This window comes from Kogia breviceps, chromosome 5 (genome assembly GCF_026419965.1).
Source record: "Kogia breviceps isolate mKogBre1 chromosome 5, mKogBre1 haplotype 1, whole genome shotgun sequence".
Taxonomy (NCBI): domain Eukaryota; kingdom Metazoa; phylum Chordata; class Mammalia; order Artiodactyla; family Physeteridae; genus Kogia; species Kogia breviceps.
In genome coordinates this window covers 108,027,787-108,055,700 of record NC_081314.1, presented here as the reverse complement: position 1 = coordinate 108,055,700, position 27,914 = coordinate 108,027,787, and the positions used below count along the sequence as shown (strand labels likewise).

Below are 27,914 nucleotides of genomic sequence, written 5' to 3'. Positions count from 1 at the left end.
GAAACAGTAACTTAGTGATTATTATCTAAATCTGCAAACCCATAATACAACTGGAAACGTGAGGGGTATGAAAACTGAGGGCCAGAAAGTGAAGTAGATCCTGGATGTAGTGAGGGATACATTCCAAGATGTTTGTGAATCTACTGACTGTCTAGGCTCTTGATTTTCTCTCAGATCACATTTTAGTCAAGCCACACGTTTCCTGAGAATATCATCATGTGAATAGTTGAAACATTGACTAGAACATTCCTGAGAATATCCTCATGTGAATAGTTGAAACACTGAGTAGAACATTCCAGTTACACTTTACCGTGTTTCCACAAGAAGTGGGGTATGCTTGTTCATGTCACTGGTCCAAGTCACCACTAAACTAGATATTTCACTCTTTAATGTATCTAAAATTTCTATCTCAATAAGAACCATCATTCTTTTAGACTCCTTGATATTTGCTTCACTTTCGATCTCAACACTACGCTTTCTTTTTAGGGGTAATATGAAAGAAAATGTTTGCTTTTCTTGGTTAGGTTTTTAAAAAATCTTTTTAAAAGAGTTACTATGGAAGTCTATATACTACTTAGGTGAGATACTTTCTTCCTCTGGTGTGTGACTCAAATTCATGCCTTTGCAAAATGACAAATATCCTCCAATACATCTTAAAATCCCTAAAACCCTAACTACTGATTCCTTGGGTACCAAGGTCTACAACCATACCTAACAGCCTACCATTAATACATTTCCTGATTAATTCAATTTCCCTTTTTTTGATCACACCTCTCTCTTCAAAACTCCAACATCCCTGCTTTCTCCCTTTAGCTGATAATCTCACTTTTTAATTAACTGAGAAAATGGAAATGACCCCATTTCCCAACACCAATTATTCACCCACCCAGTGACTTCTGTCTTGAAATCACCCCCCTGCCCGCATCATCTTTCCTCTTCTCTACTGAATCATGCCCATCAGCAGACAAACAGGCTGAATTCTCTTCCACATTAGAAATCCCTTTTTTGATCACATACTCCTCATTTACTGTCCCATTGGTCTCTTCCTCTTCTTTTCTAAACTGTTGCCAGTACTTAATATATTTCCTCTTCTACACTCTCTTGAACCCACCCAAGACAGGCCAAAATTCCTACCACGCCAAATATACTGTCCTGGCTAACAACTACCATCTTGCAAGATCAGATAAGTGCTTTTTACTTCCTCACATTTCTCAAATGATTCACTCTTAGTCAAATAGTATTTTCACAGTTGATGGTTACTTGCTTCTTCAAAACTCCTTGTCTCTTAATTTCTGGGAAACCATACTCTCCTGATTTACTTTCTGATATATTAACTGTTCTTTCTGTCATGTTTGTTGACTTTTTTCCCCAACCTAAATGTTAGACTGGCCAAGAAGTTGATCTCATATTCTTTTTCTTCCCTATTTACACAGACTCCCTAGACTGTATATTATACCTTTGGTCTTCTCTATGTACACATACGTCACTGGCTATTATGACTTTAAATAAAATGTAAATGTAGATGAATAATAAATTCATATCTTAGGTCTCTAGCTCTTCCCTGAGGTCCAGACTTATAAATCTAGCTGCTACTTAATGGTTATCATTAAAAATGAAAATAGACACCTCAAATTTAACATAGCAAAAACAAGGTTTATTTTTATCAACCCCTAAGCCATTTTTTCCTAGTCTTCTCCATCCAAGTAAATGATGCCCCTACCTATGTTGTTACTCAGACCAAAATCCAAGGAGCCATCTATGACTCTTCTCTTTCCTTCACATCCCACATTCAGTTCACCAGCAAGTCAGTTTGGCTTCATACTGAGAATATAACTTGCTCATTTCTCTCAATATGAACTACACCACTTTAGTGCAGGCCACTCTTTCTCTTACTTGATTTCAGCAATAGCCTCCTAACTGGTACGCTTGCTTATACCCTTATCCATATTCAACTCATCCTCCATTTAGCCTGTGTCTGAGGGCATAACTCCTCTTGAGACCCTCTAATGCCTTGACATTGCTTTTAAAATAAAATCTGTGCAAACTAAACAAAATCCAACTTTCTCACATGAAAAAAACTGCATTTTTGTTAAAAAACAGATTATAGATACATAAACTATATTCTTATATGTATATGCATACATACACATAGCAAGTTACTGAATAACTGAAATAAGTCAACAAGTAGGACTATTCTGTTTTTATTTCTTGTAATAAGTTACTATATTTAATTATAAGCCAGCTGAGAAATACAAAAAAGAATGAAAAAGTGTCATAAAATGTTAAGATAACATAATACTTCTAAGAGATTTTGTGTTTTGAACTAATTTCTTCAGATTAAGTACCTAGATTCCTAAAAGGGGACATTCCTGCACCCACCCACTCCACATTAGAGTGACTTGGATAGGAAAAACTGTATACATATAAGAAGTGATGATCTGTACTTGATTTTTTGTATCAATAATCAGTCCCTTTTTGCTAGGTGCCAAACCAAGACACTTCATGTTGTCCAACGGGAATGGAACGGACCCAAGAAGTGACAATCTACATTATAAAGATTTCAAAGGAAATTGAAATTCTTGCTTATTTACTTATCCTGTGCACAGTCCCTATAAAGTGATGTCAGATTTATCAGAATAACCAAACCTCCCAGAAATCAGAAACAGTGTCAAAATCATTACTCACGATGTCTTTTTTTCTTCATAGACATTCCTAGCTGCTGGTGAGCCTGAGCCCTTTGTAATCTTCCTGAGTGTGTGAATAATGGCACATTATTCAGGGTTAAAAAAATTCCACCTTCCCAAGCATTTCAATTTGAAACCAAGATAGTGTTTCAGTGTTTATTTAGTGACCACCAAATGCCCCCAATACTGGAAAGTATTTCTGCATTACATCTTGTACTGGGCTTTGGGCCAAAAACTTCCTACTGTACATGTTCCCACTGGCCTCTATAAGGGTAAAATGATTTTACCCTAAACTTTAATTTGCAAGAAAATGGTGATAAAACTGCTTAGCCTTTTCCTCTCATGCTGGGTAAAGCAACCATCACATCTCCATATAGATAAAACTCTCTACCTAAAATGTTGCCATTGACTACTGAAGTAATGAGAAATATTTCCCTCCTAGCTGGCTTTCCCCATCTCATATTCTTACCCTCATGGGGGATGGGGCCAACCCACCAAGAAGCAAACCCACTCTCACTCTCCTGCTCCAACAATTGCTGGGACAGAGCCATGGAGGGAGCACTGTAGGAAAGCAATCAAGATAGCAGAGTGAGTTAACTTTCTGCTGTCAGAATAAAGCTTCATAACTCACAGATGTGAGGAATTGACAGGGAAACCTACAGTCATGTCAGCTTCTACTCATCAAAGAGTCTCCTTATCCCTGGAAATGATATAAACTTCAAACCCAATCACAATCTGTTTCATTTCCTGTTGCCCAAAGAAATGTCTGTTCGCAACATTTTCATTTTAATGGTTTTAACATAAATGTCCTCCTCAACACTGTAAATTCACCCATTCATATTTGAAAGATAAACTCTGTATCAATGGTGAAATACTTTCAAAGGATATCTTTATCATGTAAGAGGAAGCTCTGTGTGTGTACATCATTGTGTGGGAGTGTGTGTGCCCGTGCCTGGGGGGCGGGGGGAGGGAGAGGGAGAAGGGGTAATGGAAAGGAAGGGAACGGAAACTTCCTACAAAATGAAATTGTTTAGCAGAATAGAAAGATTTCCCAGCAATCCAAGTGAGATCAGCCAAAAATAAATTTCAAATGAATATCTCAGTGGGCAACTCTGAGCCCTCCAAGGCTGATCTGTTAGCTCTATACCATCCTTCCAATACCACTCTATTATTCATATCAATAGCCAAGATATTTAGAATAGAATGGAAGCCAACATCCTAGCTAATAAGCCCTTTCCCAGTCAGTGCATGTGCTGGCTTACATAACCTATTGCCTAGGAGGGCCATGCATTTTGACTTGTTTTACTCGATGATTAGCTAGTGACTTTATTTTACCATCTCCTCCCTATGACTAAAGAGAAGTATTAGCAAAATTAATGGCAAAATAGTTGCATAAAATATGTAGCCCTGAGCTGTGATAAAGATAATGTATTGAAATTCCCACAATTCTGATTACAGTCCAAGAAGTCCTCATGAATAGAAGGTGTAAAGCAGGGACTCTACTCCTTTGATTATACCTGACAGTATAGATGGCTAAGGGTCTGAGAACACTGATTATTGTCCTTTTATACTTTCTAGGGAGCCTGGTAAATTGTCCATTAGGGATTAAATGTAAGGAGAAAAGATCGTAGTTCTTGCTTCTATTTATGATGCAGTAATTATATAGATGTAAAAATATTTCAGTGCCATTTCTTTTTAGCTTAAGTAGCTCCATCTGCACCACAGTGTTAAAGCTGTACGTTTTCTATATTCCTTATATTGAGATTGAAATAAGGAAATCTATATTTGATGCTTTCTGGTCTGAAATGCAAATATAATCATTTAAAAGATACTTTTGCAGGAGTAAAGACTCGCTAGTCCTCAGCGAGCAGGCAAAGCTGTTCACTGAGTTATCACGCCTGTTTGCACATGTTACATGAATCTTCCAAATGAACAGTAACAACCTGGTCAATTCATTGAGATACTCCTTGGGACCACAAATGCAATTTTCAATAGTGCAATACTGGCAAATATTACTTCAACAAATACAAATCATATTCAAAGTACTTTTCTGTACAGTATTCAGCTACACTATAAGCACATTCTAAATTTGACATATGCTTGAGAATAAAATATTTTAACAAATTAAGTTTATTTGGGGTTGATTCTATCACAGCCTTTTCTTGCAACAGAAATGCACTCCAGATACATACTTTATAATTTGGTTCAATCTCTGTTGGACCAGCAGTAGTAAAATACAATCTGGGAAGAAGAAAAGAAAAACAAAAACCATGCTAACAGTACAACAATTTTGCAGAAACACAGACACGCTGGTATGTGAGTTCCAGTTTGACAAAGTTGAATGAACATATAGATGGATGAAACCTGTCCCCAACCACACCTTAAAAGTTGTCACTAAACAAAAAACAGATGTGCTGATTTTAGCTGTATTCAAAACATTTATAAATTCTTTATAAGGTTTTGTTTCAGGATCCTAAAGAAAACAATAATCTTTTAGTTAAATCCTCGAAATTTTTCTGATTCACTTAATGTTAACAAGGCCATAGATAAGAAGTACGTATGAATTATAAGAAGAGAAATGTATGTGAGAAGAGAAAGTAAAAGGAAGTTACAGGTCTCAGAATCAGGTCAGTCTTAATTTTTTTAAGTCATAAAGCTTTTCCAGCTCCATGCCTTTCCCCTTTCTTTTGCTCAACAGTTAAAAAGTGTGGGAAAACAGCTGCCTGGTGTGGTTTTAAAGGCAGGAGAGTTACTAATGTCTCACAAACTGTGAAGAGATGTGTAGTAATGTGTAGGCAGCATTTGGGTTGATTAATCCTCCTTTGGATGATTCAGACTCCCTTAAATGTAAGCTTGAAAAGAAAATTGAGGTCATAACGTATGTTTCATCAGGTTGTTATTTACACATTAACACATCCCACATACAAAGGGTAACCATGCTTTAAGACACACATTAGCTGTACCGTATTTAGTAGCAACACAGCTTGTCCCTTCAAAAAAAAAAAAAAAAAAAAGTTCATGGTTACCCAAAGCAGAGATTGTAAAGTAAGCCATATTTATTAAATGTCTTATAAAAACATTCTTTCATTTAAATGTTAAAAACAGAATGATGAAAAGAAAAAAAAATCAAACTTGAGAGCATTTTAAAAAGAGTACCAGGGCTTCCCTGACAGCACAGTGGTTGGGAATCTGACTGCCAATGCAGGGAACACGGGTTCGAGCCCTGGTCCGAGAAGATCCCACATGCCGCGGAGCAACTAAGCCCGTGAGCAACAGCTACTGAGCCTGCGCGTCCGGAGCCCGTGCTCCGGAAAAAGAGAGGCAGTGATAGTGAGAGGCCCGCGCACCGCGATGAAGAGTGGCCCCCGCTCGCCGCAACTGGAAAAAGCCCTCGCGCAGCAACGAAGACCCAACACAGCCAAAAATAAATAAATAAATTTAAATAAATAAATAAAAAATAAAAAGAGTACCAAAAATCACCCCACCATAAAAGCTCAAAGTCAACCTATTTAATACCTAGTGGAGTGGCATTTATACACATTCAATTTTTTACTCTGTGCGCTCATACTTTGAGGGGTGGGAATGGGTGAGGCAGTGTGAAGATATCCCTTAATTTATCTTGTCACTCATTTCCCCAGGGTATGAGGCTACAGATTTAATGCAAAGAGCCCCACTCTGGTGATGTAAGGGCAGTATAGAAATTTTTCAAGGATAATTTTAAACATATGTGATTTTTCTATCATGTGCTTACTTTAGAATCTAACTTTCTCATTAGATGTGAGTCCACCACATCATGTATTTACCTTAAAGTATTCAGATAGAATTCCTGCTGCTTACATACACCATCTCAACTGACAGAAATTATTTCTGACAAATTGCTTGCTGTTAAGATTTGGAAAACAACAACTCTTTAAATAGTCTCAAGTTAAAGAAGCTCCTCATGTTTTAGGTTTTTAATGGAATGTTTTAACTATTCTTAATTCCTTTCTCAGACTCTTGAATATCAGTGTTCCCTCGGAGAAAACCCACTAGTTCTTTCATCTACTTCATCTCTAGAATCCCATTTTCCTCTCCCCCGCTCTTCATCTGCTCCTCCAACTTAAAAAGGTCTGATTTCTTATACCAGACATGTTTCCTGAGTCTGTGTATCACTCTTGGCTACCCAGTTATTTCCTGGGGCCTAATGAGCCAGGGAAATGAGGGGAGAGAGAACAGTACTTCCATAACCAAAAGAGTCTGTTCCAAGATGTTGGGCTAAACGTAGAGAGGTTTCTTTTCCTAAGAATAATTCAAATGCCTACAGGGGCTAAACGGGAGAGAAAACAGGGACACAAATATGTGGACCGGACTGCAGAGAACCAGAGCTCACTTGCCCCATCTAGAATAGACAGCATAGCAGCTGGGTCCTCAGCGCCAGTTGCATATTGCTTCTCTGTGAATTTGAATCCCCTTTGCTGGTGTTTGCCATGTTTCAGGCAAGGACAAAGTTTCAGATAATTCTATGAAATCTCCCAGGATTTAAATATTGGAAGTTACTTTTTTTTATGTTTTCAAACACTGTCCCGAGCAAATATATGTTACAGGTTATATCTAGCCTATAGAATACCGTTTTGGGGGCAAAGCTCTTCACTGTTACCATCAGCTATATACACATTTTAGCTGAACCTCACAAATGAACAGAGACAATCTACTTTATTACTTGAATTATATGTGACCATATACAGCTAACGTGTTTCAAGACCTCTCTCATAAATATACAGTTTTACCCTCCTGGCTATAACTATTTATAATCCTCTATTTCTAGTCTTTAAAAAATAAAATAAATTTAAAGTAGAATTATAAGGGGGAAATCAATTTAATTTGTTTTCCTCTAAATCCTCTGTTCTTCTGGGTTCATTATTCATAAATATATATATTTTTTTAAAAATCAGGTTCATGTCCCACATATTGAGGAACATTCAGAATTTCAAGATTTCTTATGATTCCCCTAGGGAATTACAGTCATTCTCTTGGTCACCTCTTATTCTGAAATACAACTGCTGACAGTTGTTATCCTCTTATTGGTCAACATGCCTCACACAAGGCCTTCTCCTTCACTCCCCAGAGAACCAATAATACAATGTCATTGCATGTATAGATACTCAATGCTTTAGATTAAATAAGGGGAACTCAGTACAGCCAAAATAGAAAAGGAGTCTAAAAAGAATGTGGGACATTACACTTTTCTTCAGGTTCTTCTGCCACACATACCCACTATACCCTATTTTATATCATTTCTTCTCTGCTCACATACTGTCTCTAAGCAGAAATGTCTACTATCTTCTTTATCCTATTACAGGTATCCCAGTCAATTTCTCTTTCATGTCCTTGTTTTGTCTGTTTCATAATTTGTTTGTTTTCTTATCCAAGAAAGCCAACCACTATTACTAACTGCATGACATTGCCCAAGTTACTTAACTTCTTTAGAGAAAAAAATACCTGTTTACCTGCCCTATTGATGTGAGGATTAGAAGATAAAGCATGAATGAAACAGTTCATCTATGCGTCCAATCTATGGTTGGTACTCAAGGAATTTTCTCTTCCCCACTCCACTCCCTGCCTGCCTCTTCTCTCCAACCTTCAATCTTCATTACTCCTCCCTGCATCTCTCCCTGCAATTTCCTCTTGGTCACCTCAGGTCACCAACGGTGTAAACTTCATTATATTTTGTTTTTCAAACTTTTTAAAATTTAAAACAGAAAACTGAACACACCATTTTGATACCAATAAATGACTCCCTGGATCAGCTTGGTGCTTTGTGACCACCTAGAGGGGTGGGATAGGGAGGGTGGGAGGGAGGGAGATGCAAGAGGGAAGAGATATGGGAACATATGTATATGTATAACTGATTCACTTTGTTATAAAGCAGAAACTAACACACCATTGTAAAGCAATTATATTCCAATAAAGATGTTAAAATAAAATAAAATAAAATAAAAAATATAAAAATTTTTTTAAAAAGGACTCCCTGACTTTTTTCTGAATGAGAATCACAACTTCATAAGCAGAAATCCACAATTATCTGCATGAGTACTGCTCTTTCTATTTCTGTTTGACCAGCTATCCTCAGGGTTAGACTCTGAAAGCCTGCAGACTCTAAGCAACCTGTGCTCTTTCTCTAATCACCCATTTTCCCTTATATTTCACTTCCCATCCTTTCATTTCTCCAAATGCTTCTTCCTTTCTTCCCATCTCAGACTCTGGCCTTTAAAATGAATTGGGGGCTTCCCTGGTGGTGCAGTGGTTAAGAATAAACCTGCCAATGCATGGGACACAGGTTCAAGCCCTGGTCCGGGAAGATCCCACATGCCGCAGAGCAACTAAGCCCATGTTCCACAACTACTGAGCCTGCACTCTAGACCCTGCGAGCCACAACTACTGAGCTCACGTGCCACAACTACTGAAGCCTGTGCACCTAGAGCCCATGCTCCGCAACAAGAGAAGCCACTGCAATGAGAAGCCCATGCACCGCAACAAAGAGTAGCCCCCACTCGCCACAAATAGAGAAAGCCTGCACACAGCAATGAAGACCCAAAGCAGCCAAAAATAAATAAATAAAATAAATAATTTTTTTAAAAAAATACATTGGAAGGAAATTACTTTAGCTTGTTTTGCTTCTCTCCAGTTCACCACTTCTGACATTAGCCTTTAAAACATTCATTCATTTACAAGTGATAATCTTGTCTGTGACAAAAGCCATAGTGAATAGAATCTATAATAATTTAAGGAAGATGTTTTTGCCATGAGAAGACCTCAATAATTTCATTTCCCATGGCAAACATAATTCCCATAAAAACTCATAGCAAGACCAAAATAACATGAGGTTTTAAACAACCGGATTTTTTTGATCACAACCTGAATGAACCAGGCTTTCAAAACTCAACATGTACTTGAAGATTAAGGAGGAATGTTGATGCTATTGTTTATTATTTCTAAACAATTAAATGCTAAGGTATTGTGTTTTTGAGTAAACATGAAACAGTTGTTTCTTTGGATTGTAAACAGAATCATGAGGCTGTGTTTAGGAATGTTTTGTAAGCAAGAGAAATGGAAGGTTTCTTGTACAGAAACATAGACAAGAACGATATAGATTTAAATATTAAATTATCCCAGTTGACAGATATTAATAAATTTGGCATTGAGAATCATTGTGGCATCTCAGATTCATCTTGGATGTCAACAGATCATGAATACTGCATCACCAAATGACTTTCCTGGAATGTTTTCAAGATTGATCATACACATTTCTGTTCTTAGCACATCACAGATGGAAAGAATATATGGAATCCATTTCCCTTTTCCAGATTTAGGAGGCAACTAGTCCTCAGGATTTCTAAAGCTTCTTCACAGATGAGAGTCACCCTAGAGGTCATTGCTGTGGCTGCTCCAAAAGGGGTCTTGGCCCAGAGCACTATGGGGGGTCAGGAGAGGCCTTTGCAGAAGGGTGTTCAGGAAAAAGAAAGAAAAAAATTGTTTTCAGCTGCTAAAATCCCATATACTTCAATAATCCCCATTAAAGAACACACTGCTTTTCCAACCTGCTCTCTATAAGTGCAGGTTTACATTTGTAATGATAACCTTTCTTATCATGCACCCTATTAAAGCTTTGTGAGTAAACACAGGGTAAGAAATAAATTACCCCAGTTATTCAAGATTTACTTCCCTATACATCTCAGAAAGGCAAACTTTTTTCATATATAAAACGTATTCGCTTGAATTTGGAGTTAACACAAAGAAGCAGAACTGCACCATGTGATATGTTATTAGAGGATAGGCCTAGCCCACCTGCCCCAAACATTCTCCTTTCACCTGAATTTTAACTATCATTTGTGTGTTTCCTAAAACTCCACCTTATCTGCATTAATAAACACTTATTTCCAATTGATGAGTCTTTAATAGTTACTGTTAAGAATATACATATGCAAGTTTGAGGCTGACTTGAACACTGCTTTCAACATTTCTAATGAATAAGAGTTAGCAGAAAAATAACCAGGAGGTTTAGATCGATCATAAGTGGTATATAATTAAAAATTTGAAATGACTTTTCAAAATAACTTAATAGTCTTCTTTAATCAAAGTGTCTATACCAGAAAAAAATTCTTTTTGTTTTCTGGACCACACTGGAAAACTGAATTAAATTGTAAGAAGCATAAATATATGTCTTGCAAATCTAATGACTTTTAAAAATTATTTTCAATTTTGTATTCACCATTAACATAAGTTTCTTGCTAAATGCATCTTCCTGTAAACCTTATCAATCATTGTTTATCATATATTCTGGGTGTTTCCAACTGGAGTGCCCAAAATGCACTCTAGATATTCTGGAAGGTATTAAGTTCCACTACATGAAATTGCTCTTTTTGTAGCTCAGAAATGCTCAAACATCAGCAATTTCATATTACTCAGCCAGAAACAGTGGATAGGAGTGGCTAATAAACATAACAAAACAAATAAGTTATTTTTACTTTTTTTGGATTTTAAAGGTTGACACATTCCTAACAAAAATCACTGATTATTTCATGGTGACCATAAGTTATAAATGTTAATTAAATATACTTTTATTTAATGAAACTGAGAAAAGTTATTTAATAAATGCAATTTTATAAACATAAAAACTATTTACACAGCAGTTTTAAATTTGCCATAACAGTAGTTCAATCAATAAATAAATATTCAAAAACAGAACTATTTTCCTCTTGGTAAATTCAATATAATTCTCAAATGCTCATTTCTTTCAGTAGGAGGAAATAATTTAGATAATAAACATATTCACTTCCTGTTCGTATAAAAGTCTCTTTTTGGATAGCCAATTAAATTCAGAGCCCTCTCTCTCTCCACTCTCCATTTCTTGGTAGTAATCTAAGCTTCAAGAATCTTATTATGACTTTGAGGAAGGAGGGTTCACTTTGCAGATACTTATTGTAGGGGACGAAAAAGTTTTCCTTGACCCTCTTAGAGTCCCTAGCTGAGTCTGAAAATTAAACTGGAAAAGACAGATTAATAGGAGAAAGGTGTACACTTTTACTGAATTTTTACATATACATGAAAGCCTTCAAAAGAGAATGAAGACCTGAAGAGATGACCAGAGCAGGAAGCTTTTATACCTTTACAAATAAAAACAATAAATTTGTGAAGAATTGACAAGACAAAGGGGTTTGGGCTAGGTCTATTAAGGTGAAGAAGTAACTAGGAAAAAAGGGTTAGTTTAACAAGGATTGTTGATACAGATTTCTTGACCCCAAATTCCCCATCTCTGGTGACAATAATGTCTCCTCCTCCTGGTACAGCAAGGGTACCTTTCACATGGGAGTTTTAGAATTTGTTTTGGGGAAGGATGAGGGGGTGAGGGGGTCAGAGTAACCTTCCTGCTTCTGCCATCTTTTAAAAATTCCTTCTGCTTATGATTATTTAATATGCCAAGATGCCACATTTGGGGGTAGCCCGTTCTGAACCCCATCATTACCTTCAGGAATCCATTATTGATTAGTTTTTCCATTCTCCCAGCCAGGGAAAGCAATATGACACACAGAGAATACCTAGCACTCTCATCCTATTGGCTCACCTCTCTACTCAGGTCCTACAGCCTCCCTCCAGAAGCCAGCTAGGCTTCTTGTTCCATACACTCTATCATAAAGTTTTTCATCCCTTACAATGACAATTCCTTGGCAAGCATAGCATCTTCAACTCTTTACTGCTTTTCATCTCATACTTGTCTCTACAGTGAATATTTTCAGATCTTTTCTATATCCAGTAGGGAAATTTAAATGGTGAGTGGGGACTTATCTCTGGACCTTTTCTAGCTACCCATACACTGCTAACATTTTTTTCTCTATTGCAGTGATTCCATGTTAGCATAGAACATTCCACAATGATGAATTTCCCCATGGTTCCAGACAGGATCTGGGGTAAATATCACATCTCTCCACAGATTCTCACATCTAGGAGTTTCCATCTTCCCCACTGGGTAATTGCTGGGTGCTGGGTGGTGGTAGAGGCCAACAAGGAAGGGAGTCCCACACTGGTGGTTAAATTCTGCTTTCCTCTCCTAGTCTTCTCTAACCCACCCCCTTAGCTCAGAAATGGTTGTTATCCCCTTTTTATGTGGAAATAAAACTAAGTTTCTGTGTATGATACATATATTTTTTCATCCATTTTTCTTCATTCTTTTGTTTATGATATAAATATTTACTCTGTGTTTTCCAAATTATGCTCTTGGTACTCAAAACTAAATTGAGGAAATTTTAAAAATAAAAAAAGCCAATATGGATGCTTTCTTCTAGCCAGTTTCAGGCTATTGAAGTCAAAAGCCACACAGAAGTTCAAATAACTATATTTTTAGGAACGAACCACACTTTATTGTAATGAATACTGGTATAATAGTGGTAGAGCAATATTATTAATAAAAATTATCTTCATAATACTCTCATTTATATAGTTTCTTTCTTATGTTCTTAAAATAACCCTGTAAGTTATGTCAAGAGTAGAATTGTCATGTTGAATATTACTAAATACCATGATTTATTTCATTCATTCTCACAACACTATGCATACAGAGAATTGCCTTATTTTACACATGAGAAGGCTGAGGTTCCACAATGACTAACAGATTATTTAAGTTTATCTGACATTAAATGCTGGAGCTAAAATCTATTCTAGAGCTTCCTTGCCTTTCCGAGTACCTCATACATTTTATATGTAATATCTGAGATATGTATTATACATATACACATATAATCATTTGAATAACTTTTTAAACTATTGGTAAAGAGCAAATAATACTATGGAATGATACAACTATATGTTTCTAAATTTCAAACCATTAGACTAACACAGATGTATATGGAAAAGAAACATTGAAATCTCATAACTTTTCATCATAGGACACAATTTATGGCTTTCTGCCATTTGATAATGAAAGTTAAATTTTCTGTGTGATTACACAGAATGGGGTATAATAACTCATTCTCCAAAACCAAATTATATAGAAAACATATTCAATACAAAGATGTTTGAGTTCCTGCATTTCTCTTTTGTCACATAGCAGCAATTTGTGTATGACTCAAGAAAGATAGAGTGAGAACTGAGGGCAGTTATTTCTTCAAGATACATGGAAAAGACCAAGGGTACTGAAAGTGCGTCAGTTAAAATCATTCATTTTAAATTAAACTCATGTTCTGCAGTGACAGAAGTTCCAAATAACATATTTATCTTTAAGGATTAATAGTGTTTTACCCAAAGATTACTCTTGGTCAAAAAAACATGTTTATTAGTTTGAGTTTGTTGTTTTGTTTTTTTTTTCAGTAGCTTTAAAAGCCTTTGTGGCCACAGACAGCAGTGGACATTTGAATCTATGTTTTCCAAGGTGCACAAAGTTTGGACTGAGTCTTTGGTAGTTTCACGACTTATGTTGAAGATACAATGAAATTTGTAACCTCTGTTCACAAATAAATGTGTCAGTGATCTTTATCATTGAAAATTTAAAAATTCTGAATGCAATAATTATAAGATGCTTGGCAACTTCATTTGTAGAACTGACAATTTCAATTTCTGAGCTTTTAATATCTTTCATAACCTCTGAAGTTGAGACCATAAAATCATGTCTTTTCCATTTTCAAACCATTTTGAGTGTTTTTCACTGCAGTAATGGACACTGTGATTATCTCCACAGCAATCATTCCAAAATTCTCCATCATGAAGTGGTTGTGAGAGGTGGGTGGAACTGGGTAGACCTTGAGTGTTCCACAGTCACTGAGATAATCTCAAATTCCTTACTGCTGCTTTTGTCACAGTAATCCACATAGCAAATGATTCTGAACATCTAGAATAAATTCAATTAATGCATAGCATTTTTCTGGCCACTGAGATTAGTTGAAGATTAGACCAATCATCATACAAGTTGTTATTTATGAAAATAATTCTGGAAACACATGTCCATCCCCTCCTAATGATGTGATTTGTGGATGTGCCATCAGACTGCCACCCTGAGAAACACCAATTTGAAGATATAACTGAAACACAGAGTAGACCAGAGACTTGATCAAACCATCCATATCTAGATATATTATTTGTCTGAAACTCTTAAACTATATGAATAAGTTTCCTTATAATTTGTCATTTGAGATAGATTTTATCTAACAAGTTAAGTAGTCTTAACTGTATATCTCCTTGACTCATAAGGACAGTCATAACAAATATTTCTGTTGCTAGAGGTATTGTGCCTCATGATTTTTACAGTTTAGTTACATTAACTTAAATCATCTGCTGAGCAATTAAAGAGAAAATATATTTTTATTAATTTGCTTAAAAGGTTAAAAAGCAAATGATACTATATTTTAATCACATACTTGGCTGATTAGCATCTTTTGTCCTCTTTCTCTGTAATCAAGGAATATTAAGATGAGAATGGGATCACAATGATTACCTAGTTTAACAATATATCTGAGGCTTAAATTCCATTTAACTGGTCATTAGCTAACTCTTGATCACTTCCAGTGATAGGAAACTCAACTCATCTCCTGAGATAACTTCTTCCACCTTTATTCAAAATTTATTGGCAAGCTTCATTTTTGTTCAAATTAGAATGCTGACTACTAGTTTACTGAAAATCCTGTAAACTTTAATGGTATCATTTCCATTTCTCTCTAGATAATAATTTATTGCTTCTATGTCTCTTCAGGTAAAGCATCCATTGCTAGTCGCATTTAAAATTCCTACTGTCTTAATTCACACTTGATGTTAGCCAAAAGGCTGAGAAGCGATGCTGCTGTCTTTATTCAGAGATATTACTTATAGGACTTCCCTGGTGATCCAGTGGTTAAGAATCCGCCTGCCAATGCAGAGGACACGGGTTCGATCCCTCATCCAGGAGTATCCCACATGCCGTGGGGCAACTAAGCCCGTGTGCCTAGAGCCTGTGCTCCGCAACAAGAGAAGCCACCGCAATGAGAAGCCCTCGAAAACACAACGAAGAGTAGCCCCTGCTCCCTGCAACTAGAGAAAAACAGCCCGTGCGCAACACACACCCAGTGCAGCCAAAAAAAAAGAGATGTCACTTCTATATTCTTTTTAACCAATCCACATTGGGCTACTATGTTTATCTAATTTAGCAAATTATTATTACAGAAATTTTTAAAAAGGAATTGTGATTCTCATAATGTCTTTCTTTGTGCTGAAGTCAAAAATTTCTAAAACTGGCTGTGACAAAAATTTCTAGTTTCAAGTTGCCAATTGCCTAACAGATACCTAACCTTTCTTCCTTGCTGAAAGAAATCCCACCATATTATATATGGCAATAAGCCCAGCAAACATTTTACATTTTCCTATGTCCTTTATAGAGGTGGTCGTGAGACACTGTACTGGTCACAGAGAAATAAAAGAAATCCCTTCAGTGCAGCATCCGTGAAAAGGATTTCAGTTGGTATGTGCCTTTTGCCCTGTGTCCTTTCCCTTTTCCTGCCTAAAATGCTGATACCCATAGGTTGGGCCTTTGTCACTACAAAGCAACTCACATACAAGAAAGATGGCTGAACAAAAAGTTAGAAGGAACATAAGTCTTTACATATATCATCCCTGGACTGCCTATCCTTGAACTTATTACATGAGAGGTAACAAAGTCTTAGTTTTTCAGCAAATATTCTCTATTGACTGTTGAATGGTAATAATAATCTTCTGTCATCAAAATAAACCTGTTTTCTTCCAAAATGAACAGTAATGTAAAATTGTAACAAAGAAAAAGACTGCGAGTTGGTAAGGATTTAGAAAATGTGCAAAGATTTAAATATTGCATTGATCCATTTTTATGAATGTGCCCTTCCACTCTAGAAGATAGTTTAAAAGAACCCCAATGGATGATCATTTAATTTTAATGTAGTCTTTTTAATACGTAGTTCCCAGGATAGATAAAGAACGTTATGCACTCCTGGGACTTCCCTGGTGGCACAGTGGTTAAGAATCCGCCTGCCAATGCAGGGGACACAGGTTCAAGCCCTGGTCCGGGAAGATCCCACTTGCCGTGGAGCAGCTAAGCCCGTGCACCACAACTACTGAAGCCCGCTTGCCTAAAGCCCATGCATGCTCTGCAACAAGAGAAGACACTGCAATGAGAAGCACTCACACCGCAACGAAAAGTAGCCCCCCCTCGCTGCAACTAGAGAAAGCCCATGCGCAGCAACTAAGACCCAATGCTGCCAAAAATAAATAAATAAATAAATTTATTAAAAAATAAATACAACCCAGATCTTTTTTTAAAAAAAGAATGTTATTCACTCCTTAGTTTTTCTATGTCCCAGTTGTTTCTGGACACTTAACAAACCTATCTTATGCCGGGGCAGGGGGTGGGGGGGTAGAATATATGTGTGTGTATAAATTACATGTTTATACACACATAAACACACATATATACAGATACACATATGTCTTAATGCAGTTGAACCTTGTAACAATACACTTATGCATAGGGTTTTTTTCCACAGTACTACACAATCTGTGGTTGGTTGAATCCACTGATGTAGAACTGCAGATAAGGAGGAACAGGGCATACAAAGAGCTGACTATAAATTATACTAGGATTTTTTACTGCACAGAGGGTCAACACCCCTAATTCCCATGTTGTTCAAGGGTCAACTGTGCATTCAGGCTGCAAAGACAGAACACCACAGACAGCATGGTTTATCAACAACAGAAATTTATTTCTCACAGTCCAAGAGTCTGAGAAGTCCAAGATCAAGGCCCAGTCAGATTCGCTGTCTGGTGAGAGCCTGCTTCCTCATGCACAGAAGGGCAACATCTCACTGTGCCCTCACAAAGCAGAAAGGACAAGGGAGCCCTCCAGAGTCTCTTTTACAATGTTACTAATCCCATTCATGAAGGCTCTGTCTTCACGATCTAATCACCTACCGCAGGTCCCATCTCCTTATCACCACATTGGAGGTTAGAACTTTAACATGTGAATTTGCGGGGGCGGGGGGGTGCTAGGAACACAAACATTCCATCTAATATATTCTATTGACCTGTCTTTAAGTTCATTTATCCTTTTTTCTGCTGTTTCCAAGCTCCTAAGTCTGCTTCGTGAATTACTGGTTTCTTACTATGTTGTCTTCATCTAGTATTTCCATCTTTTTTATACAGCAGATTCCTCTTCCTCTTGCCATTACACCAGAAGTGAGAGCAGCTATGTTAGTTTCCCTCCCTATTAAGCATACATTGCTTTTGGAGTTTAGTTCTTTTTACGTTTCTTTGTGTACTCAGATCTCCTCTGATGGATTTTAAAAACTAGATTCTGTAGGTTATCTGGTTTATTTTGGTTGTTAGGGTAAATCTCTTGCCAGTTTGTGAATCTGAACTAAAAACAAAAGTGTCATGTGGTTTTGTTTAATTTAAAGATCATAAAATTATGATATTTATTAATATGATTTCATTTTTAATTCAATCAATAATTAGACCAATGGTCCTGTAAGTAGAACAGTATACCAAGAATCTAGAGACCCAGGCTCTGGACCTTGCATTGCCACTGATTACCTGTGTGGCTTGTGGAAATATATTTAATCTTATCGTTTCTTCATGTGTAAATACACTAAAGTGATAACCACTAGAAAGAGAAGAAAAGAATAGCATTCAAATGAGAAATATTATTTAAAGCTCAATTTCTCTGAAAAGAATAGAAAGAATATGAAACAACTATGATATGATGTTAACAATTATTAATTCTGAAAAGTCAATAATACCCTATTAGATTCACAATTTTCCACATTTTTGTAAATTTTTCTGAATTAAAAAATATAATCTTAATACTAACACATCACTCCAACAAGTGTAGCAACCAATGAAATAAAGGGAAAACGTGCTGACTGCAGACCAGCCAGGATAATGGGTGTAATAACGCAAAACTTACAAAACTCACCAGGAGATTTTTAATAGTCTGGTTTTCCACTTGCTGTCATATACTCCACTTGTTGTCTGACATGAAAGTTGGCAGATCCAACTGCAAAATCTCTGGAGAGGTGACAAGAGAAAAAGATTTATTTTTGAATTACTGAGACTTTGCAGAATCCCAAGAATCTCCCCTCCAAAAATAAGGCATATAAATAGGTATATAAATAAGCACAGTGTCTTGTGTTGATTTCCCATCCTCCAAATGTACTTAAAAATACAAGAATTTTTTTAGATTCCACTTATAAGTAAACTATAAGTATCTGTCTTCCCCTCTCTGGCTTATTTCACTTAGCATAATGTCCTATAATTTCAGCCATGTTGTTATAAATGGTTGAATAGTATCCATATATGTATATATGTATCACATCTTCTCTATCCATTCATCTATCGACAGACATTTAGGCTGTTTCTATATCTCAGCTATTGTAAATAATGTTTCAGTGAACATGGGGGCTGCAGAAATCTCTTTGAGATACTGATTTCATTTCCTTCAGATATATACCCAAAAGTGGGATTGCAGAATCACATGGAGTTCTGTTTTTAATTTTTTGAGGAACCTCATACTGTTTTCCATAATGGCTGCACCAAAAGTGGACAAGTTTTCCCTTTTCTCCACATCCTCACCAACACTTGTTATTTCTTGTCTTTTATAAAAACCATCCTAATAGGTACAAGGTTGTATTTTATTGTGGTTCAGAGTAGAGTGGTAATCACCAGGACCTGAAGGGTGAGGGAAGTAGGGAGACGCTGGTCAAAGGGCATATGCCTTCAGTTATAAGATGAACAAGTTCTGAGATCTAATGTACAACATGATGTGTCTAGTCAATAACACTGTATTGTACACTTGAAATTTACTAAAAGAGTAGATCTTAAACATTCTTACCACAAAAAAAGTAACCATCTGAGGTGATGGATGTGTTAATTAACCAGATTGTAGTAATTATTTCACAAAGTATACGTATATCAAATCATCACATTGTATGCTTTAAATACATAAAATTTTACTTGTCGATTATGCCCCAATAAAGGAAAATTACAAGAAAGTTAAGTGATATAGCAAAGATACAGGGTCCAGGAAAATAGCAGACAGAGTTGTGATATTTAGCAATCACACAGAAACACAGGACTTAAAAGGTCTTATAGAGTTCTGGCTCATCACATTCATTTTAAACAAGAAACTAAGGTCTAGAAAGCTAATGTACACTGAAGTTGAAGTTATTAAAATAAACAGGTTTACAAACCTATTCTTTCAGACTGTTACTATCTGTACCATTCCACTGACTTCTAGACAATTCCCATTAGAAATTTCAAGGAGAGCTTTAATACTTCTCTCTCCCTCACTTTTGACCTACTTCCAGTCAGCAACCAAATTTTATTAGTTCTTCATATGAAAACTCAAGTTTTCCAACTTCAAGATATAGTTATTTTTAATTGTCAAAAGTAGAGCTATTGAAAGTACATAAACCAACTATGTTAATTATGGAACCAAAGTCACTATTCATTTTCTTCTGCCATAAAATCATGTTATTAATCAATATAGAATATAAAAACCCCCACTACAATATCCAACAAATCTGGGTTCAGTCCCACTAAGCATTTTAAACATTTACTCTCTATGCTTCAAAATATCTTTTACTTTTGTCCTTTCCTAAATAGTCCTCTTGTCACTAGTCCCCAATGTTTACCCTTTTTCATTTTTATGCTACTTCCAGTCTCATTGCTCTAAAACAACATAGATTAGATCTTGCTATTTCATTCTTCAAAGATATTCATCACCTTCCAGATACACACACACACACACACACACACACACGCGCGCGCATGTATACACACCCTAAAATACCATAACATGGCATATAAGAATTTCCATGAGATGAAACTTGAAATCAGTTATTTTATTTTATCAGAGATGGAGTGGAGACTTAAAGAGGAAAAGTAAAAGATACTTAGATTAGGACTAGGACTCTGATTTGGGAAGTACTTGGACCAGGAAAAGGATATTGTGAAGAGCACTGTTTAAGTTTCCCAAAGCAGTGGCTAGAATAGAGGGTTAAACCTAGCACTACAGTTTGGAGCTGACATATCAAGGAAGAATGTTCCAATGTGTCTAAAATTCTCACCCTATCTGTGCTTGAAAAGCATAGTCATCAATCATTTTCACTTTTTGAGTAGAATAACTTCTCTCCCTATTATTTAAGACACTGGCCGCTAATCATCATAAAAAGACATGTCCCAGCAAGCCCTACCTCGCTAGAAATAGCAAGTGATCATTGCACACCTAATGAAGTAGGAGAAAAGCTCAAATTGCATGTATGTTGGAGGAAGTGGAATGTATATGCCAAATGTTGAATGACTGTTGCTAGAGAAAATAGGATACCCTGATTGGCCATTTGCTATTCCCTATTGATGTACCTAACTAGGAGAGGGTAGGTGGAGGCAGTCCACCCAACCCACAGGAAATGGGTTCCTCAAAGGAAAGAGGAATTCTCGTGCCATAAAAGGAGGAAAAAGAAAAGAAATAGTTTTGGACATTATACCAACTCGTCTCTTAAAAAGCATAAAAGAATCTATAAATGAGAATTTGATAAGAGATCTGCATTCTCTACACATTTGTTATTGTAACCAAATGGTTAATTTTTAAATACACAGAATTAGGCATAAAAATTTCTTTAAGTACAAATTATACAATGATCAGATTCTGTATTTCCATTTAAATGTTTTTGGTTTTGTACTCTTGACTATTTTTATTTTACTAGTTGCAACTGATTAATACTCCCATAATAATGTTGATGCTCTCCAAACTATTCCAGGTACCATGTAGTGTCTGTTTACTGAGAAGCCCTAAAACATAAATTTGTGGGTCTCCTCCTCTCCCCTACTGATTGTGGCAATGATAACATTTATGGAACATTTACTATGTTCCAGGCACCATTTTGAGTACTATATATGTTTTAACCATTTAGAGCACATATCCCAATGCAAAGAAGAGTTTGGCATAAGTTTATAGTAATTAGTTAATTTGGCATTAAAATGAAAAATTTGCTCTCACAAAGCAATGCTGCTTAAATTAAACTAACAGATTTTTTCATGAGGCTTTTTTTTTTTTTTTTTACAAACTCACATTTGCATGTGTGAAATCTTGCTGTGAGGCTGCATAAGGCAGAATTAAAAATAGATTTAATGTGCATTACATCTCTATCACATAAGGAAGACCTAAATCAACTCCCCAGGTCTGTCACACCCTTTGGTTCTTTAAAGAACAGAACTAAATTTGTGTGTTCAGCTATGACATCTGGTCAGGTCATCCTAAAGTGTTCAGGAATAGGTCATCTGATTATTGTGGTGTGTACAGAGAGCTTACCCACTCTAAAAAGGTGATAAAGTTAAAATCATACTATAGAAAGGCAGAAGGCTTAATATAGCCATTTAATATATAAATAATCTACAATTGAAACAAAGTGAAAAGACTTTTGTTGTAATGACAAGCTACAAATACAAAACATGAAAACAGAAGGATCCAATTCATGGTTAAGGAAAACATAGACCCTCTTATCATTATTTTCTCTATCAACCTAATTGAGCAACCAAAGTAATTCTCATAACAGAATTGGTTCTATTTGGACAAAGACTGTATTTCTATGCCAGGAAAACTACCGATTATATCACTGCTTAAATAACTAGGAGTTTTTTTTCTGGTAAGTACTTGTGGAAAATTATTAGGAGAAAACCTATAATGAAAAGGCAGTTACCACTTATGGAAGCTACATTTAAATTCACAATATTCTTATCTCAAAAATCTGGAGAGAAATCAATAAGAAAAACTCAATGAGTAGGTATGTTGATTATGTTTTCTGAACTAATAATTCAGAGGTCTACAATAACAACGGACTTTTACTTACTTCTCATCTGTGATTATTCAAAATGGGAAGTCGTGAAATTAAAATGTATCAACTTATCTTTTTTTTTAGATAGTCATCATATTAAACTAAAACTAGGAGAGAGGGGGAAGATGGCGGAAGAGTAAGACGCAGAGATCACCTTCCTCCCCACAGATACATCAGAAATACATCTACACGTGGAAAAACTCCTACAGAACACCCACTGAACGCTGGCAGAAGACCTCAGACCTCCCAAAAGGCAAGAAACTCCCCACGTACCTGAGTAGGGCAAAAGAAAAAAGAATAAACAGAGACAAAAGAATAGGGACGGGACCTGCACCTCTGGGAGGGAGCTGTGAAGGAGGAAAGGTTTCCACACACTAGAAGCCCCTTCGCGGGCGGAAACTGCGGGTGGCAGAGGGGGGAAGCTTCGGAGCCGCGGAGGAGAGCGCAGCAACAGGGTGCGGAGGGCAAAGCGGAGAGATTCCCGCACAGAGCATCAGTGCCAACCAGCACTCACCAGCCCGAGAGGCTTGTCTGCTCACCCGCCGGGCAGGCGGGGGCTGGGAGCTGAGACTCGGGCTTCGGAGGTTGGATCCCAGGGAGAGGGCTGGCGTTGGCGGCGTGAACACAGCCTGAGGGGTTAGTGCGCCACAGCTCGCCGGGAGAGAGTCCGGGAGAAGTCTGGAGCTGCCAAAGAGGCAAGAGACCTTTTCTTCCCTCTTTGCTTCCTGGGGCGCGAGGAGAGGGGATTAAGTGCGCTGCTTAAAGGAACTCCAGAGACGGGCGTGAGCCGCGGCTATCAGCCCGGACCCCAGAGATGGGCATGAGATGCTAAGGCTGTTGCTGCCGCCACCAAGAAGCCTGTGTGCGAGCACAGGTCACTCTCCACACCTCCCCTCCCGGGAGCCTGTGCAGCCCGCCACTGCCAGGGTACTGTGATCCGGGACAACTTCCCCGGAAGACTGCATGGCGCGCCTCAGGCTGGTGCAACGTAACGCCGGCCTCTACTGCCGCAGGCTCGCCCTGCACTCCGTACCCCTCCCTCCCCCCGGCCTGAGTGAGCCAGAGCCCCCAAATCAGCTGCTCCTTTAACCCCGTCCTGTCTGAGCGAACAACAGACGCCCTCAGGTGACCGACACGCAGAGGCGGGACCAAATTCAAAGCTGAGCACCAGGAGATGTGCGAACAAAGAAGAGAAAGGGAAATCTCTGCCAGCAGCCTCAGGAGCAGCAGATTAAATCTCCACAATCAATTTGATGTACCCTGCAGCTTTGGAATACCTGAATAGACAACGAATCATCCCAAATTGAGGAGGTGGACTTTGAGAGTAAGATTCATTATTTTTTTCCCCTTTTCCTCTTTTTGTAAGTGTGTATGTGTATGCTTCAGTGTGAGATTTTCTTTGTATACCTTTGCTTTCACCATTTCTCCTAGGGTTCTCTCCGTCCATTTTTGTTTTGTTTTCTTTTTTTACTTAAAAAATTTTTTTTTCTTAATGATTATTTTTTATTTTAATACCTTTATTTTATTTTATCTTACTTTATTTTATTTTATCCTCTTTCTACTTTTTCTCCCTTTTATTCTGAGCCGTGTGGATGAAAAGCTCTTGGTGCTCCAGCCAGTGGTCAGTGCTGTGCCTATGAGCTGGGAGAGCCAACTTGAGGACACTGGTCGACAAGAGACTTCCCAGTTCCATGTGATATCAAACGGTGAAAACCTCCCAGAGATCTCCATCTCAACACCAACACCGAACTCCACTCAACGACCAGCAAGCTACAGTGCTGCATACCCTATGCCAAACAACTAGCAAGACAGGAACACAACCCCACCGATTAGCAGAGAGGCTGCCTAAAATAATAATAAGTTCACAGACACCCCAAAACACATCACCAGACGGAGACCTGCCCACCAGAAAGACAAGATCCAGCCTCATCCACCAGAACACAGGCACTAGTGCCCTCCACCAGGAAGCCTACATGACCAACTAAACCAACTTTAGCCACTGGGGACAGACACCAAAAACAACGGGAACTATGAACCTGCAGCCTGCAAAAAGGAAACACCAAACACAGTAAGATAAGGAAAATGAGGAGACAGAAAAAAACACAGCAGATGAAGGAACAAGATAAAAATCCACCAGACCTAACAAATGAAGACAAAATAGGCAGTCTACCTGAAAAAGAATTCAGAATAATGATAGTAAAGATGATTCAAAATCTTGGAAATAGAATGGAGCAAATGCAAGAAACATTTAACAAGGACCTAGAAGAACTAAAAGGAAACAAGCAATGATGAACAACACAATAAATGAAATTAAAAATACTCTAGAAGGAATCAATAGCAGAATAACTGAGGCAGAAGAACGGATAAGTGACCTGGAAGATAAAATAGTGCAGATAACTACTGCAGAGCAGAATAAAGAAAATAGAATGAAAAGAACTGAGGACAGTCTCAGAGACCTCTGGGACAACATTAAACGCACCAACATTCGAATTATAGGGGTCCGAGAAGAAGAAGAGAAAAAGAAAGGGACTGAGAAAATATTTGAAGAGATTATAGTTGAAAACTTCCCTAATATGGGAAAGGAAATAGTTAATCAAGTGCAGGAAGCACAGAGAGTCCCATACAGGATAAATCCAAGGAGAAACACTCCAAGACACATATTAATCAAACTATCAAAAATTAAATACAAAGAAAACATATTAAAAGCAGCAAGGGAAAAACAACAAATAACACACAAGGGAATCCCCATAAGGTTAACAGCTGATCTTTCAGAAGAAACTCTGCAAGCCAGAAGGGAGTGGCAGGACATATTTAAAGTGATGAAGGAGAAAAAGCTACAACCAAGATTACCCAGTAAGCATCTCATTCAGATTTGATGGAGAAATTAAAACCTTTACAGACAAGCAAAAGCTGAGAGAGTTCAGCACCACCAAACCAACTCTACAACAAATGCTAAAGGAACTTCTGCAGGCAGGAAACACAAGACAGGTAAAAGACCTACAATAACAAACCCAAAACAGTTAAGAAAAGGGGAATAGGAACATACATATCTATAATTACCTTAAATGTAAATGGACTAAATGCTCCCACCAAAAGACACAGACTGACTGAATGGATACAAAAACAAGACCTGTATATATGCTGTCTACAAGAGACCCACTTCAGACCTAAGGACACATAGACACTGAAAGTGAGGGGATGGAGAAGATATTCCATGCAAATGGAAATCAAAAGAAAGGTGGAGTAGCAATTCTCACATCAGACAAAATAGACTTTAAAATAAAGACTATTACAAGAGACAAAGAAGGACACTACATAATGATCAAGGGATCGATCCATGAAGAAGATATAACAATTGTAAATATTTATGCACCCAACATAGGAGCAGCTCAATACATAAGGCAAATACTAACAGCCATAAAAGGGAAGATCGCCAGTAACACAATCATAGTAGGGGACTTTAATACCCCACTTTCACATATGGACAGATCATCCAAAATGAAAATAAATAAGGAAACACAAACTTTAAATGATACATTAAACAAGATGGACTTAATTGATATTTATACGACATTCCATCCAAAAACAACAGAATACACATTTTTCTCAAGTGCTCATGGAACATTCTCCAGGATAGATCATATCATGGGTCACAAAACAAGCCATGGTAAATTTAAGAAAATTGAAATTGTATCAGGTATCTTTTCTGGCCACAATGCTATGAGACTAGATATCAATTACAGGAAAAGATCTGTAAAAAATACAAACACATGATGCTAAACAATACACTACTTAATAACGAACTGATCACTGAAGAAAACAAACAAGAAATCAGAAAATACTAGAAACAAATGACAATGGAGACACGACAACCCAAAACCTATGGGATGCAGCAAGAGCAGTTCTAAGAGGGAAGTTTATAGCAATATTATCCTACCTTAAGAAACTGGAAACATCTCAAATAAAAAACCTAACCTTGCACCTAAAGCAATTAGAGAAAGAAGAACAAAAAAAACCCAAAGTTAGCAGAAGGTAAGAAATCATAAAGATCAGATCAGAAATAAATGAAAAAGAAATTAAGGAAACGATAGCAAAGATCAATAAAACTAAAAGCTGGTTCTTTGAGAAGATAAACAAAATTGATAAACCATTACCCAGACTCATCAAGAAAAAAAGGGAGGAAACTCAAATCAGTAGAATTAGAAATGAAAAAGGAGAAGTAACAACTGACACTGTGGAAATACAAAGGATCATGAGAGATTGCTACAAGCAGCTCTATGCCAGTAAAATGGACAACCTGGAAGAAATGGACAAATTCTTAGAAATGCACAACCTGTAAAGACTGAACCAGGAAGAAATAGAAAATATGAACAGACCAATCACAATGACTGAAATTGAGACTGATTAAAAATATTCCAACAAACAAAAGCTCAGGACCAGATGGCTTCACAGGCAAATTGTATCAAACATTTAGAGAAAAGCTAACACCTGTCCTTCTCGAACTCTTCCAAAAGATAGCAGAGGGAGGAACACTTCCAAACTCATTCTATGAGGCCACCATCACCCTGATACCAAAACCAGACAAAGATGTCACAAAGAAAGAAAACTACAGGCCAATATCACTGATGAACATAGATGCAAAAATCCTCAACAAAATACTAGCAAACAGAATCCAACACCACATTAAAAGGATCATACACCATGATCAAGTGCAGTTTATTCCAGGAATGCAAGGATTCTCAATATATGCAAATCTATCAATGTGATACACCATATCAACAAACTGAAGGAGAAAAACCACATGATCATCTCAATCGATGCAGAGAAAGCTTTTGACAAAATTCAACACCATTTATGATAAAAAAAAAAAAAAAAAACCTGCATAATAAAGGCCATATATGAGAAACCCAGAGCCAACATTGTCCTCAATGGTGAAAAACTGAAACCATTTCCACTAAGATCAGGAACAAGACAAGGTTGCCCACTCTCACCACTCTTATTCAACATAGTTTTGGAAGTTTTAGCCACAGCAATCAGAGAAGAAAACGAAATAAAGGGAATCCAAATCAGAAAAGAAGTAAAGCTGTCACTGTTTGCAGATGACATGATACTATACATAGAGAATCCCAAAGTTGCTACCAGAAAACTACTAGAGCTAATCAATGAATTTGGTAAAGTAGCAGGAAACAAAATTAATGCACAGAAATCTCTGGCATTTCTATACACTAGTGATGAAAAATCTGAAAATGAAATTAAGAAAACACTCCCATTTACCACTGCAACAAAAAGAATAAAATATCTAGGAATAAACCTAACTAAGGAGACAAAAGACCTGTATGCAGAAAATTATAAGACACTGATGAAAGAAATTAAACAT

The 27,914-nt window shown here is 37.1% G+C and overlaps 1 pseudogene; it reads right to left on the bottom strand.

Annotated features, from left to right (window-relative positions):
- Positions 1-27,914, bottom strand: part of LOC131756884 (Y-box-binding protein 1-like) — a 468,984-nt pseudogene that overhangs the window by 335,031 nt on the left and 106,039 nt on the right.